General features: G+C 39.6%; 1 protein-coding gene across 3 annotated transcripts in view; it reads right to left on the bottom strand.

Annotated features, from left to right (window-relative positions):
- The window catches only part of FER (FER tyrosine kinase), a 461,718-nt gene extending 456,745 nt beyond the window's left edge, over nt 1-4,973 (bottom strand). The window contains exon 1 of one of the 3 annotated variants that reach the window (XM_073233126.1): nt 4,516-4,973. The gene's annotated coding sequence lies outside the window, so the exon portion shown is untranslated. Of the gene's footprint in view, nt 1-4,511 lie in introns of all 3 variants that reach the window. The other 2 variants (XM_037011947.2, XM_073233137.1) reach the window with 2 other exon arrangements.
- Nucleotides 4,974-10,805: the final 5,832 nt, after the last annotated feature.

A 10,805-nucleotide genomic window follows, 5' to 3' on the forward strand; every position in this document is an offset into this window, starting at 1 on the left:
CCTACTTCAGTTCAGTGTGCATTTCACAATACCCATTACTTCTAGACTGGTTTGTGCACTTAAACTCTTTCTTCAAAAATTAGAACCCTATACTTATAATAGCACACATTTTGAAACATGGAAATTTATAAAATATTGCCCGTAAAAAATAATCATACACATCAGTAAGAAGAAGAAAACACTCAACTCAGACTCTTACGTATCATTAAAAGTAAGTTTTAAACAGATTAAATGCAGTTTAAGGTAGGGAAGAACATGAGTTAGAGATTTTAAGAAAGTAATATTTGGCTTTTCTGTACCTCTTTTAAACAAATATTTTTAGTTTAAATGAAAGGAATTTTGGGAAACCATCCAACAACAGGTGAAAATCTAAGGTGAAAGAAAAATAATTCAGGAATCCAGACAAACTAAGCATATTTTGAGGTAAAAGCATTTAATATGAATTTCTGAAAACCCCTAGTCAGATACAGTAATCAAAGAACTATAAAAGAACAGCTAACCTGAGATATTTCTAATTAATTGCTTTGTACCAATTATAAGCATCATTAAATTTTCGTAAACTTAATGTACACTACTTTAATTTCCTAAATCTAAAATTTAGGGACTTTCAGAGTGGTAGAACAAACACAGGAAAGATGACATTAAACCTACTATGTAAGGAACTGAATATGAAAGTTGAGGAATTCCTAAATTCAGGCATTTTTACCTAAATTGTTTCTTCCTCATAACAAGCTTGTAAAGTAATTTTATCACCTCTGCTTTACAGATGAGGACACTATAGTTTAAAGAGATTAAATAACTTGCCCAAGATCTCAGTCTCACAGAAGGAAATCCTGATTTCTGACTGAAACCCAGATTATCTGGCTCCAAAATAAATTAATGTTCTGTCATTACACCCTACAACCTGGCAAGAAACAACTACATTAAAATTTCCTGTTTCTTAATTAAAACCTTTTTAAGGAGGAGACAATAGCAAGCTTATAGTAAGCGGTCATAACGTACAGACTAAAAATTACTCATAATATGATAAGTATGTACGAATATTCTTAAAATATTCCAAGTCATGAATATGACATTTAATTTTATAAAGCTGAGTATGTAATACCCCAAAAATGAAAAAGTCTGAAAATTAGATTGTAATCTAAGTATAGAAAAGCATTAAGTAAACTTTACATTACCTAGATATTTTGAATTACAAAGAATAAACTTGAGAAGCCCCATATTTTGTAAGCCATACATTTCATATGGATAACTAGGATAATATTTATACTCATAAAATAAGAAAAATTGGATAATTTCTTATACATGATTCTTTTGTTCTGATTCTACTCTGTCCTTGTCCTCTTTTTTTTTTTTTTCTGTTTTTTTCTCCATATCTTGGAGCACTCTTCTAATTTAGGGTTACAGAGTCTTAAATTCAGTAACTCCTGCACGTTTACATACAAGTGTAGATATACTGCAATGAAGACTACAATATTGCAATAACTGGTAAAATCTAAAAGAGGAAACAAAAGTTTGATATTTTTCAGAGCATTAACTGTTGTGGAATTATTGGTGACTCTTCTTCCCTATAGTTTTCTGTATTGTTGTTAAAGCACTTAACTTTTATAATTAAAATAAAAATAGGAAAGGAAGAAGAAAAGGAAAGAGGGAGGGAGGCAAAGGGGGGAAAAAATTCAGGTGATTTTTAAAATAACTAAATATCTTATTGTTCCCAAAGTTCCAAAACTATGACCTGCTTGTTCCCTTTAATCTCTCAATGGTATGGTAAATAAACCATATGTAAGTATGCCAAAGTCAAATGAGATATGGAAAAATAATAATGAAACAATCGAAAGGTCTATAAATTCTGAGACATAGCTCTTAATTTCAATAGTACAGAAATTAGTTATATAAGTGAGATAAGTATGACAACCACATTTAGGGCATATTAAAACTGAAAAGCAGGATCCAAATACTAAGAGTGCAGGAATTTCCTAAGTATGAAAAGATATAATATACAGATATGTGAACTTACACCCATTTCTTGTATTATAAACAGAATTTCTATATTAAAATATTCTTTTAGCAACACCATGAAACAATACCCGAGATAATTTTGAGCCCCCTGTTAAAATATTGACTTAAATTTCTCTAATTACTTCATTTTCTATTAAATAGTTCTAGAGTTCACATTTATAAGCTTTGTTTTTCCATTACTCAAATACATTCTTATTCCAAAATAATGAATGAGTGATCCAATTTATGTTACCAAAACATTGCATAATTAATAGTCCCTTGGATCTGTCTTCAAAAGAAGATGTTTAAAAACCAAGTACAAAACTATAACCTATTAACACAGGAGTTTAATTTTAAAGCACAACTTTATTTGTGTAAGATGTTCACTAGATCTCCTTTTTTTTCTGATTACCAAAATGCATTTATTCATCTGGACCTTACAAACATAATGACTCCCCACTCACAGGATTGCTTTATAATAGATACAGAATAAAATTACTAGTTTCTATAAATACTATTTCCATCTACAAACAGAAATAATCACCCTACAATATTTTGGTAGGCTATTGGTGGGATATATATATATTTACACTAGTTTTCAAAGTTAATCATGTCAGTTTTGTTCCTCAATATTTACTAAGTAACAGTCTTGAAAATGTTATTGTTGTAGGTGGCTGGGTAGTTATCTACACAATTAAACTTTCCGGCATTGTTTGGAATATTTCAGAGTGAAATACCAGAGGATAGAAAATGGCAAATTTGATATAATGAAGATGAAATGAAAGTGATTTGTCTACCAAAGCCTGACTTATTTGTTCCAAACCATTGACATGAACCTTTGAAATAGTGCAAAAGCTGCATTAACTGGACCCCAAATAATTTTATGTGGTATATATTTAATGTTGTCAACCATCAGTGCAGAAGGGAACCAGATCTTCACCAAAGGTCTTTCATGTAAGAAAATAGGCAAAATGTTTCCAGGTATGCCTACGTACTCTCTTAATATATTCGTAATACCTTTGGAAGCATAGCTCTCTTGGCTCAAAGGTACTAGCAGATTTCTCGGATTCTACTCAGCTTTCCTTTGCATTAATGGAGAAATGTGTGGCTCTTTACAAATACGTCTTCCTAAAGTAGAAATGTGTGGCTCTTTACAAATATGTCTTCCTAAAGACCGTATAGGTATACTAGGAGTACAACACAGCATTAGTGAAGTAACATTTTGCAGTATTTTTTTTAATCTTGTCCCATTCCGTAGCTTGAAGAGTATTTTCTAGTCTTCAATAAGTAGAAATAGTTTTGGTCTATTGTAGTTGATTTTGCCATTACACTTATATATACAATGACTCAAGAATTTTGCTTTATTATCTTAAAATATCTGGAGAAAGAGAAAAATAGCACTACAAACCTTTGGAGCAATTTATATCAAAGTGGCAGTGAGGCGACTACGAACATATATAGGGTCTTACGAATTAAACAGATTACAGCCTCTTTTTTTTTTAAACCATAAGCAGAACAAAAATGAACGGCTACCAGCCTTAATAAATTATTGGATTGGGGATTGTATAACATTAAATATCAAAATCACAAATGTGCAAAGTAAAAAGCGACAACTTCACAGTTAACTGCGTAATTTGTGTATGACTGGACGTACCCTGGCCCTCCCAACACCAAATCAATAAGCGTGTTTCATAAAGTTGACACTAAGGGAGACTCTAAGGCAGAAAGCCGACCCAAAGGTACCTCCAAACTCCTCCTCAACCCTAAATGGCAATGAGAGAATAGAGCAGAAATTGCCCCGCTGCACTAGCTCCACACTTAGCAGCTGAAGTATAAACTCTCTTGACTATCTCTTGGGGCTCACCTATGGACAGGCAGGAGCAGGGACGGAAGGTGGGGATAAGGCAGGAGGTGGGGAAGCTAACAGACGAATAAGAGCGGGGGCGAACTGCCAGGATCAAGAGATACTGCGGGGCCGCAGAGGTCGGCAGGGATTGCGGGGCACCTGGGCGTCGGGAACGTCCGCCCCAGCCCAAGGGCCGCGCTAGGAGGCCAGCGCACCCACCGAAGGGGCTGCGGGCATGAGGGGCGGTGCCCACGTCCCCTACCCCGCCCCACACTCCGCAGCCCACCGAGCCGGCGACGGGGCGGGGCCGCTGCGCCCGCCTCAGCCCTCTCGCGCCGGCACCCGCCCCCTGAGCCTCCCGTCCGGGCTTGGTGGAAGGGGAGGGCCTCGCGGGGCCGGGTGGGCAGCCCGCCCTGAGCCCCGACCTGGAATGCTCCGCTGAGGGCGGGGGACCGGCAGGAGACCCTGCAGCCTGGGGCGGGAGGAGGGGTGGCTGACGGCGGAGGGAGAGGCTTCGGCGCAGCCGCCGCAACCAGGGCTAACTCCCAGGCGCGCCCCAGCGGATAGAGAGTGTTGCCCCGGTTCTCGGCTCGCCTTCCCTCCTCTTCCCCGCTCCTCCGGCGTTGCCTCGGGCAACACCGCCTGCCGCGGGCGGCGCGAAACTCACCTACCTAGAACCTGACAAGCAGGAGCCCCTCAGACACAGGAGCCAGTCACCACCCCGCGTCACGGCGGTCTCCACAACCAATGGGCTCCTCTGTCACAAGCCTCTACAGCCAATCCAGCTGCACTCCGGTCTTCGGGACCTCGAAAGGCCTGAGCCAATAGGAATAAGCGGAAGGCGGGCGCTGCCGCCCAGTCCCCAACCCCCTCCTCCACCACCTCCCAGGAGGCGGGGCGCGGCCCATTAGCCCGGCGGGCCGGGAGGGGTGGGATTTGGGCTCCAGGCCAGGTGGGCGCGTGTGGTCCAGCGGCTGCGGACGCGGCGAGAGTATGTGTGGTGCTGTGACCGCCGCCCTGTGGGCCTGCTCCCGGCTCGTGTGGTGCCCGCAGTACCCCTGTTCGGGCTGCTGCCCTCGTCCCTGTAACCCGCTCCTCTCCGCCCGGTGTCCAGTAGAGTGAGGGCGGGATGGGCCGGAGGCGGACGGCGCCGTCACAGGAAACTTTGGAGGCTCGTCTGGCCACGGCCGGGAAGTGGCCGGATTGGGGATGATAAGCTGGGGCCGCCTAGAAGGGGACTGCCCGGTGTGTCGGCAACCGGGAAGGAATTCGCGGCCGGGGGGCGGGGAGGGCGAAGGCATGATTAAAATTTTAAGTGTGTCTGTGGGGCTCTGGGCGACCCCAGGAGCTGGAATCTCCAGGAACGGACGCTGCTTTGGGGCCTCGTGCCACCCCCCGCAAAATACGCACTTCTCACCCTCGGTCACTTTTTCCTGTACTTCTTACTTGCATCTATTGTAACGTTGATTCCTTTAGAATGGTTTTCGTTTCTCGCAGGGACTCTAGTGCTTTATAAAGTCAGGAACTTTTTGTCTTTCTCTTTCCTGTAATTCCCTGTGCCTGAGACTATCTTTTTAAAAAGTTAGGGGCAGGGGATTGAGGGGTATTATGTTTAGTACACATGGTGTGGGGGATCACGAAGAGAACCGTGCAGCACACAGAAGGCACATAGTGGATCTGGCATCTTACTACACTGATGGACAGTCACTGCATTGGAATATGGGCGGGGACTTGATAATAAAGGTAAATGTAGTAACCACATTGTTTTTCACATGAAACCTTCATAAGAGTGTATAGCAATCATACTTTAATAAAAATAAGTAAGTAAATAAAGGTTAGGGGCAAGGGAAACAAAAGCAAAAATGAACAAGTGGGACTATATCAAGCTGAAAAGCAGTACAGCAAAGGACACCATCAATAGAACAAAAAGGCGTCCTATAGTATGGGAGAATATATTCATAAATGACAGCTCCGATAAAGGGTTGACATCCAAAATATATAAAGAGCTCACACACCTCAACAAACAAAAAGCAAATAATTCAATTTAAAAATGGGCACAGGATCTGGATACTTCTTTAAAGAAGAAATTCAGATGGCCAACAGACACATGAAAAGATGCTCCACATTGCTAGTCATCAGAGAAATGCAAATTAAAACCACAATGAGATACCACCTCACACCAGTAAGGATGGCCACCATCCAAAAGACAACAACAAATGTTGGCAAGGTTGTGGAGAAAGGGGAACCCTCCTACCCTGCTGGTGGGAATGTAAATTAGTTCAACCATTCTGGAAAGCAGTATGGAGGTTCCTCAAAAAGCTCAAAATAGAACTACCATTTGACCCAGGAATTCCACTTCTAGGAATTTACCTTAAGAATGCAGCAGCCCAGTTTGAAAAAGACAGATGCACCCCTATGTTTATCGCAGCACTATTTACAATAGCCAAGAAATGGAAGCAACCTAAGTGTCCATCAGTAGATGAATGGATAAAGAAGAGGTGGTACATATACACAATGGAATATTATTCAGCCATAAGAGGAAAAGAAATCCTACCATTTGCAACAACATGGATGGAGCTAGAGGGTATTATGCTCAGTGAAATAAGCCAAGTGTAGAAACACAAGTTCCGAATGATTTCACTCATCTGTGAAGTATAAGATCAAAGAAAAACTGAAGGAACAAAACAGCAGCAGACACAGAACCCAAGAATGGACTAACAGTTACCAAAGGGAAAGGGACTGGGGAGGATAAGTGGGAAGGGAGGGATAACGGGGGAAAATGGGGGAGGCATTACTACTAGCAGACATAATGTAGTGGGGGCACCGGGAGGGCTGCACAACACAGGGAAGACAAGTAGTGATTCTATAGCATCTTACTATGCTGATGGACAGTGACTGTGATGGGGTATGTTGGGGGGGACTTGGTGATGGGAGAATCTAATAACCATAATGTTGTTCATGTAATTGTAGATTAATGATACCAATAAAAAAAAAAAGTTAGGGCACTCAGTGCTGGAATTGTGGTGGTTGCTGTTAAAAAGCATACAGCAAGTCTCCTGAGTGGTCCCTCTCTTACCTCTGAGAGTCTAGACTGCATGAAGAACCTAAATGGGTTTGCTTTTCCAGTGGGGGCTGTTTTCGAAGCGTCCTTCACCAAAGGAATATACTGGAAAATGAGTAATGTACGCTAAAGAAACTAGGTGATCTGTAGCAGTATGATAGATGTTATTAGTCACTACTCAAGGGTGTGTTCCTGAAGTCAACTTTTTAAAGCATTGCATCTGTACAGTGGTTGAACCACATTCTTTGCCCAGAGCAAATCTAACATCAACCCCTCTAAAACTTTTGAATTACACTGGAGCCAAAGAAGAGTGGTGAATTTTTTTTAAAATAGTACTCTGGGGTGAGGTGGGGGGAGGGTTGTTATTTTTTATTACTGTAGTGAATAGCCCTACACATAGAAAAACATAATTTTAAATTGAACCTTTCTTGTCTGTTGTTTCAAAGAGGCCAAAACATGCTAAGAAAACAGGAGAAAATTAAGGAGTTTAACTCTCCCTGTTGATTATGGAGGAAGAGATATCCCTTTCTCAGATCATTTGTCTTAGAAAACTTGTAACTGTTGAGCACTTTCTCAACCTGGAAATACATATAAATCCTTTTGAAGACTGGTTAAATTTTCTGCCAGCTAGTGTGTTGTCAGCTTTACATCCCAGGAATGTCTTTCAAGGAGTTGGGAGCTCTTCAAAAAGTAAACATCAAGAGACATTGCACCCACGAGGAGAAACCATGGTGACTATATTTTTGATGGAATATTATTCAGCCATTATAAAAATGAAGCTGACATTTGGGCCAACATGGATGGATTTGGAGGGCACTATAGGGAACTACGTATTAAGACAAATGCCACATGATCTCATATATGTAGAATCTGAAAAAACAGAAAAACAAGCTCATAAGACAGAATAGATTGGTGCTTGCCAGAGAGGGGGGTGTAGTGCTGAGGTGTCAAAAGGCAAAATCTTCCACTTATAAAATAAGTCATAGGGATGTAATGCTTAGCATGGTAACTATAGTTAATAATACTGTACTGCATATTTGAAAGTTGCTAAGAGTATATCTTAAGAGTCCTCATCCCAAGTAAAGAAAAAAGAAATGTGTAACTATATATGATGATTGATTGATTGTGGTGATCATTTCACAATATATACAAATTCCACTCATTATGTCACATACATGAAACTAATATAATGTTATATCTCAATTATATCTCAAAGGAGAGATTGCACCCCTATCTCCCAGTTTCTGTGGAAGGATAGGAGCCTAACTTCAGTGAGCAAAGTGCTCCAAGTTGCAAAACTACCTTCTGTCATAAAGATGGGAGAAATTTGTTTTTCCTCTAGTTAAAGCTGATTAGCCAACACAGATTGTCACCCCAGTTACCAAATAAAGTTAAGATAATTTATGTGTGCAAACAGTGCTGACAAGGCCTTTTACTTGAGGACTAGTCACTGTTTTATCTTGAAAAGATACATTGTGGATTGTCTAGTTGACTGTATAAAGGGTAAAATTTCTTTCTGTCTCTTCAGTGTCTTTGCTAATTACCAATAATGTGCATCAAATTCTGGTTAATGCTTATTCAATAATAAAAGTGTTCTATTTCTCCACTACATTTGTAGAAAGAACTTCTGGGTTGGGAGAAGATTTTGTTAATTCTATTTTCCCATCAATACCTCTACCCAAAATATTGAATCTTGAAAGTTAAGGGAACTAATTCCTCTTTAGTTTTTAATTTTTTCTCAGAAATGATCTCACATTAGATGATACCTTATCTCTGAACTACAAATATATTTTAATATAGTCAAAAGTGATAATAAAGTCAGTGTTTCATATATATTTTGTACTGACTGTTAATTGCACAAAGTAAGCCTATGTGAATAAACCTCTTAAAGGAAAAATTCATTTTCTGTGCATATTAAATGTTGGGGCATGTCAATGAATGAAATCAATGAATTCTTGTGCATTAAATGGCTAGATAAAGCCAAAACACAACTTCACCAAGGCATATCTTTTCCAAGATACTTAGGACTTCTCTACCTTTATACAAAGGGAATCTAAATCAAAAGATATGGTTAGTGAGTTAGTTATTAGGTATTTGCAGAAAGAAGCTTTAAATAAAGGTCTGATGATAAAAATAGAACTGTTTGACATGTGTGTGTGTGTGTGTGTGTGTGTGTGTGTGTGTGTGTGTGTGTGTGTGTGTGCTTTAAGGAACTCAGATATCTGAAATCAGTAAAAATCTTCCGATGTTCAACAATTCTCTCAGTTCTCATCTATTCATTGAAGAAACTAAAAACTGCCTTCCATATGCCAAGCATTGTGCTAAGAAATCCAATTTTGAATGAATGTACTTGAAGTAAATGAATATGGCAAAAAAAACATCTATGCTGCATTTTTGAAACTGTAAAAAACAATTATAGCAAATCCAATTTAAAATTTTCCATCTGTTATCACTTTGCTTTGCAGCAAACTTAACACTTTGTTTTGCCTGATTTCAAATACACTGTGCAACTTACATCTTGTAAATGTAGAGAGAATATGGAAGAAAAAAAGAAAATAATTTTCTGTCTAGATGCTCAATGGACTTCATAAAATACTAGCCACCCCCATAGGGCTTGGAAAGTTTATGTATCTCAGTTGAAGTTGTTAGCACAGGATTTAAGAGATTCATCTTGTGTCATTCAAATTTAGATCTATACCAGGTACTATTATGACTTTTCAAATGCTACAGGACTGCCTAGCTGTAAATAAATAAGTCCTTAATATATATTCTATTTTCCCAAATACCAATTTTTGTCTGTTTTAATAACATTACTTACCTGGATGAATGAATACAATAATGTGTGTGTCAAACCTTAGGCAATTAGCAAAAAATTATTTTAAAAGTCTTTCCTTTATTCTCTCTCTCCACTGCTCCCCTCCAACCCCTTTTTCCTGTTTAATAGTATCTCATAATAGGCTTCAAGAGAAATCTTGGCCATGTGCCATCTTAGTTCAATAGTCAGCATACCTATCCCTCCCTGTTCTCCTTAATCTCCATTTATTCTCTTTCCCTCCTTTTTGCCAACTCCTTAGCTGTGTGACTATGTTCTCTCCAAAATCCACAGTTTGAATCTAACCACTTACATATACTACTCCTAAAATGGCAATAGTGATGAGCCACACAATATGGAAATCATACCTATCTTTATTCTATACATGCTGCAATGTCTATTTCAGTGCATATCAATTACTTTACTTTTTAAAATTGTTCTCATGAATCAAGACAGTCACCAGAGGTCACATTTGTGTGAAATTATTCTGCAGAACTATTTTTTTGGATTTCCAAATTTCAACTTTTCAAAATGACAAGTGTGGCTTATTTTATGTTACAAATCAATGTAAGGAAAATAAAGAAGGGGAAAGAAGGAAGGAAAGGTGAAGTAAAAATGGAGGAGGAAAACTTCTATTCTGCCTTCCAAGTAGGCATCCGTAACATCTCGTAGCCATCGCCTCCAGCGAGCAGCCAGCTGTCCTCCTACGTTCCAGTATCGCCTCCTCTGCCCCCCTGATCTGCGTGCCGCTGAGACATACTGCCGCCAGCATTCCCAGTCAAGACACGCCATCTCCAAAATGCCCTGAATCACTCAAGTCCTGCCCCTTCTTAAGTCCTTTTCTCAGAATTTACCTGTCCTTTCCCTCATTCCCTTATTCCTGGTTCATTGGATCTAGAAGGATAACTGTCAAGTGTGTCCGAGTGCTGGAGTAATGATTTCCAAAAGTGGGTTAATGTACTCACATCATCAGAACCACCTGAGAACCTATTCACAACTACATACTCCTAGATATACCTCCTCGCAAAAGATTCTGACTTGGAAGGTATGGGAAGAGCTCAGAAAATCTGTATGTTTGGGATGAGACC

The sequence above is a fragment of the Manis javanica genome, chromosome 1 (genome assembly GCF_040802235.1).
Source record: "Manis javanica isolate MJ-LG chromosome 1, MJ_LKY, whole genome shotgun sequence".
Lineage (NCBI taxonomy): Eukaryota > Metazoa > Chordata > Mammalia > Pholidota > Manidae > Manis > Manis javanica.